This window comes from Capsella rubella, unplaced genomic scaffold (genome assembly GCF_000375325.1).
Source record: "Capsella rubella cultivar Monte Gargano unplaced genomic scaffold, Caprub1_0 scaffold_7, whole genome shotgun sequence".
Classification (NCBI taxonomy): Eukaryota; Viridiplantae; Streptophyta; class Magnoliopsida; order Brassicales; family Brassicaceae; genus Capsella; species Capsella rubella.
Genome location: NW_006238917.1, coordinates 12,079,776 through 12,086,137, shown reverse-complemented (window position 1 = coordinate 12,086,137; position 6,362 = coordinate 12,079,776).

Sequence of the window (6,362 nt, the reverse complement as noted above, 5' to 3'; positions counted from 1 at the left end):
TATAATATAAAAATAATATTTTTGTAAGGAAAAAAATTCTTAAAATACATTTGTATCACTTTGTAAATTAAAATATATTAGCAATAACCCAATAAATTTCCTCCGCGCTGTAGCGCGGATCCGATTATAGTATTGATTGATTTAAGGAATACAAAATCTCCAAAATCAAGGTAATTTTACCTTGTGTAAATGATAGACGAAAATGATTTGTAAAATATTCTATATATACAATAGTCAATCGAGGATAATAGTAAATAGATAATCAAACTAAATTATATAAATTTACGATTGTGATTGGTTTTATATAAATTAACAGCTGAGATTTAACATTTTATATATAATTTCCTAATTTGTAGGCATACGTTACAAAGTTTAGATAATATTTTAGGTAAGATTCTTAAAGATTATCAAACCGATAATCTACAATATCTCGTAAAATCATCTATAGTAAAGATTTGATCTTGCGAACCACGTTAACTAAAAATATATTTCAAATGAACAATTTAGATTAAATGTATACAATTAACGGTTGTGATTAAATAATTAAACCCGATTTTAAGATCCATTAATTTGAGGAGATCCGCGTGTTAACCCAACTAGGAATGAAAATTAGTTCATTTTGAAACTATAGTGCAAAACAAATGGTTACTTCAGCTTTAATAGTATAAATTATAGGGAAAAAAGCTTAAAAATACCTTATTTATTTTTTATTTGGACGTTTAATACTTGATATTTTTAGGTTGGAAGAATAATACTCAAAATAAAAAAAACGTGCAATTTAATACTTAAAATATTAAATATTGTCATTTCTCTACCTACGATTTCTCAACAAAAAATATATTCCAATTTTACCCTTATTCAATTCTATTTATTATTAATGCATAAAAGACTATATTTTATTTTATTGTAATATTTCTTTATATATTTAATTTAAAATATATATTGCATACTTCAATATTTATTTTTAGATATGAAATATATAATTCAAAATATATATTCCGTTGGATCTCTTAAAAGTTTTGGATAAAAATAGAATACAATTTTTGGATATAAAATATACAATTCAAAATATATCTTTCATTGGATCTCTTAAAAAGTTTTCGATAAAAATGAAATATGAAATATACATATCATTTTTGGATATGAAATATATAATTCAATATATATATATATCTTTCATTATATTTATTAAAAAATATATTTGGATAAAAATGAAATATATATTTTGGATATGAAACATATAATTCAAAATAAACCTTTCATTGAATCACTTAATATTGTTTGGATAAAAATGAAAAATGAAATATATATTTTTAATTAAATCTATAAATTAATGATACAATGAAATATTACTAGCAAATATTGTTTTCCAATAAAATTGTCATTAATTTCATGTAATTTAGCATTAATAATAAATATAAATGAAAATGGTAAAATTGGAATTTTTTTTTGTTGACAGATCGTAGGTAGAAAAATGTTAATATTTAATAGTTTAGGTTTTCAATTGCACGTTTTTATTATTTTGAATATTATTCTTCTAACCAGAAAATATCAAGTATTAAACATCCAAATAAAAAATAGATGAGGTATTTTTAAGTTTTTTTCCCTTAAATTATATGAAAATATTCTAAAATTTGAGAGTAACATTAGGGAACAATAATATAATCAATCGTATAAACTTTGACATTGCAATTTTTATGAGGTTCGAATATGGTATAAATATATGGTTAGTAGTTATTGCTCTGCTTATTTATAAGAACAATTATATATTATTGTTACGTATATGTTTTGTTAGTAGTTAATACTCAGCGACTTTGTAGGAATAATGAAAAGATTATGCAATCGTAATTAACATGTAACATTGAACATTTATTATTTAAATTTACAAAACAAAAAACCAAAATCTTAATAATATACCCCTAAAATCATGCGAAATAGTTAACATAATATATTAAAATTTAAAAGATTCTACACACGAATCATGCGACGTAGTTAACACACAAATTATGTTAACGCAGTTAATAAGTTTCCTTAATAGAGAAGATCTCGAGCATATACTTATATCGTGAAATTAATTTAATATCAGTGAAGTTTGGAATTGGGGAGGTATTACAAAAAAAAAACTTAGAAACATCTTTTAATACAATTGTTTGTAGTTATCAAAAGGAAGCGTGTGATGGTGTACCTCGTATTGGGCTCACGAGTATATGCTAGCCGAAAGCCCAATAGCTTCTCGAGTGTGTCCATGTGGATTTCGAAGGTTGTGTTGAACGCATGATCCAACAATTTAATCGGGTTGTAATTATAAGATGTTAAACCGACCCGGTAGTATAATTGTCTCTATTAACTTTAATGAAAATTGATTGTTTAGTTAAAGGTGAAGGGTTGTTTTAGTCATAAAAATTTAAACAAAAGTGGCTAAAAAATTGTACTTAAAAAATGTTATAATAAATAATCATATTTTCAATAATTTAATGTGTTAATAAGAAATGGAAGTAAAATATTAAATGCATGGCAGAGTAAAAAAAATATATGACTATATATCTTCTATCTTAACATTTTTGAAGTACATTTTGTACTAAAATCTATTTTGACTTATCATCTTCTATTTTTAATATTTGCAAAATTGAAGCTCTGCCATTTGAATAAATAACAAAACTTAAAAGTAAATTTTGTAATTAAGTCATAAGCAAATCACAAAATTGGTTTGATTTTACATAAATATGATTTTATTTTCTGCGGGTTGTATATATTTAAAATCTTTTTCGGGTTAAGTTAAAATATAATTTTTTATTTACAACAAAATCGTCTCGCGATGTACTGCGGGTTTACCACATACATAAAAATTCATAAAATGATATTAATTTAAATGAAATAAACACGTATTAAACTAAACTATATAAACCAACTACGAAAATGATCAACCAAAGAAATATATTAAATTATGAATATGTGGTGTACCACGGGGTAAATCCTAGTATAAACCTTATAAACAAGAAAAATTTAAGTGAAATATCAGTTCCAAAGAATGATATACTACGAACCATTTTTATTTATTATTAAAATTTCAGTTAAGTAAAAAAAACGATTACCAAACTCAACTTAAAAAAATAATAACTAAAAAATATATTGTAATAGTTGCATTTTTTGTGAAATCATAAAAACTTGAATATATAAAAAAATTTGCACTTTTCTTGGTGCAAAAAAACTTGAAAATTATAGAACATTATATTCCATCTTCTATAAACGTAATATAATCAATTGGTTATATTAATCTTATGATATATAAACAATATATATTGGTTATTGATAACCCTATATTTTTATGCTCTTAAGCATATGTAATGGCTCGAAGTTCGTCCTAACGTCACATTGTATGGTGACTATCTCTTTACCAGTTGATGTTTATTTGTGGAATGCGTTTTCTCTCATGGGTTTCCTCGTGTTAGTTTGCTTCAACATTTATCCTGGTTCTCTATCAAGCTTTATTAAGCTTGTGTCTCTATGTTTGGTTTTTGTTGGCTTATGTGCTTTAATTTCCAACCTTGCTATTCAAAGGTGTCTGAATATGCTCTATCCTCTTGTATCTTTCTAATTTAAATGAAAAAAATTTGGTGCACAAAAAAAAAGCATATGTTTTGTGCATTATTTGCATGTCTAGGTCTCTACTTCTTAGGGTTTCTAGTCCCTTTGCATTATATTTCGCATCTAGGATCTTTAGCATAGGGATTTGCATATCATCTGCATTTTAGAGCAAAAACAGGTACACTCGGACACTGCAAGGCATTGACCCGATCGAGTGTGTCCAGCCCGACCAAGCGAGCACGATCCGAGCACCCGGACTCACAAGAGGAAGCTAAACACGGACTAGCCGAGAGAGGACCCGAAAGAGCCCAACAAGCACCCGACCGAGCTCTCTTTAAACCAACTTTGTAATTCGTCTTTTTGTGTTTTAGGGCTTCCTGCCCTTAGTATAAATAGACCCCTTGGGTCATTAATCTAAAAACGAGTTTTCATTAGGGTTTTTCTCTGTAGCCACCAAACATTTCCAGAAACTTGTAATCTTTATATCTTTTGATCTATTGAGAATTTGGAGTTGTTTCTTTACAATATCTTGCTCCTTAGATCATTATCTATCTAGTTATGAAAGATTCATTGGTTTGTGTTTTTCATGATGAACTCCAGATCTGAATAGTTTTTCTAGGGTTTAGAGGATGGGTTAGGTGATGAGGAATCTTAGTTTCTAGGGTTGCTTAAGTATAGATTTAGGTAGATACCTTCTGGATTAGGAGATCTTAATGCTATCTTAGCATTAACCATGTGGGATTAGATCTTAGACATTCCAGCACTCAAAAAGTGTTTAAATGGAATGTCTGATCAACTAATACCAGAGATCTATTTGCTTACCCAAGATATTAGTTGTTAAGGAGTAGATTGACATTAATGAGCTTGTTCTTTATGCCTATTTATAGTATTTTCATCAATGAAAGTTGAGATTAGGAAGTGCTATAGATCTGATAATCTTTGCCAAGAGATTGGACTGATTAGGTTAAGTGGTTCTTTGTCTAGGAATAGATATATCTGAGCATGTTAAGCATCCCAAAGATACTAAGAGGATTCATCACCCCATTAGCCCATCCTTAAGACCCTTTGTTTATCTGATTGATTATCTGCTTTTACTTATTGCTTTCAATATTGCTTCTTTAGTTTACTTTTATGCAATAGAGTTCTTTAAACCAAACCTTGAGTTACTTGGCTTGACTTGATTAGATCTGCTATATCTTGATTGTTTACAATACATCCATCTGGATTGATACCTCTTATGCTACATCGCATTGGGGAATTGAACTCCAAGGGTACAAAAATACCTGTTTCAGTTATATAAAAGCTCTGCATACTAAAATGCTAATATTTTTTACTCAATGTATATGTTTTATTCTAATTTTTATTACCACCAAAACATGCTCCATAAATGCTACTTATAATCTCTCTTTTATTATTGTTTTCTCTTCTCACGTTCGAAGTCCAATATTCTAAAAAATGTGATTTACCAAAAACGAGGAAATAAAATTTTGAAATACATTAAAATCTCAAATTTTTCATATTAAAAGATAAACTGAAACTCAAATTTTAAAATCTATCTTGGAGGACCGCCAGATCAAAATATGGTGAAGACGAAGTAAAGCATAATGCCTACAGCAAAGGATAAAAACAAATCGAAAATGGTGCTGGTATCCTTCTTTGTTGGATTGAGCTCTCTTCATGTTTGAATATCCCGTCCAAGTTAATCCGTTGATTACAGTGGCATTGTCCGATTAAATAAGGCTTATTTAAAGCAAACAAAAAAAAAGAAATATTGGATCCCATCAAGTAAAATGAAATTAAAAAAAGTAAGCAAACTATCTAAAATTTACAAATTTAGATCATCTCTTAAATAAATAAAAAACATTTGTTTGCATTATATGAGCTTGGCAAGACATGTCATAAGTGCATGCTCAATTGCAAAACATTTCAACAAAAAAAAAAACTATGCTATGGGTTAATATTGAAAAATTCTAGATTCTCTATTGATAAGACCCAAATTCAAATAGATAAAAACGACCTAACAAACAGAGCACGACAGCACACTCCAGCTTTAATAAATTAATTTTTTAGTCAAATTTAAAAATATGACAATAAAAATTAGGGAAAACAAAATAAAGGAGTAACAAATGGTTTATCGTTATACTTTCCTTTTAAGTTAAAGATTTTAATCTAACAATATTAATACTTGCGTCCAAACAAAACCAAAAATATGAATTAAAATACGAGTAATGCATATAACAACAGCGCCACGCAAATGATTAACTAAAAGTATACGATTATAATATATGAACTAGAGGATGGCCCGTGCTTTCGCACGGATGATGTTTTTTAAACTAAAGATATAATTGGATTTGTATTAATATTTGGTATTCAATAGTATAGGATAAACATAATAGTCTTGTATATTTTAATTTTAATTCTATAGAGTTATATCGCGTGTTGATTTGTATATTTTAACTGTATAGAAAGTAAATAATATATACAATAATAATTAGGTCTGGTTTTAATATAAGTACGTATATATTATATTTTCCCTAAAACCGTTAAATTTATCAATCACGGACATTACCTCAACGGTGTATAAGAAAATGCAATCTTTTAATATAATTTACAAAAATTGTATATCGGTTGAAAGATAACATAAGTGATATATAACAATTTCATAAATTTGGATAATCTATTTATGAATACCTTATGAATAAAATTTAACTATTGGCAAAAGTATATGATAAACTAATCTGCTAAAATGTTAACAAAAAAGGAAAATATGATAAATA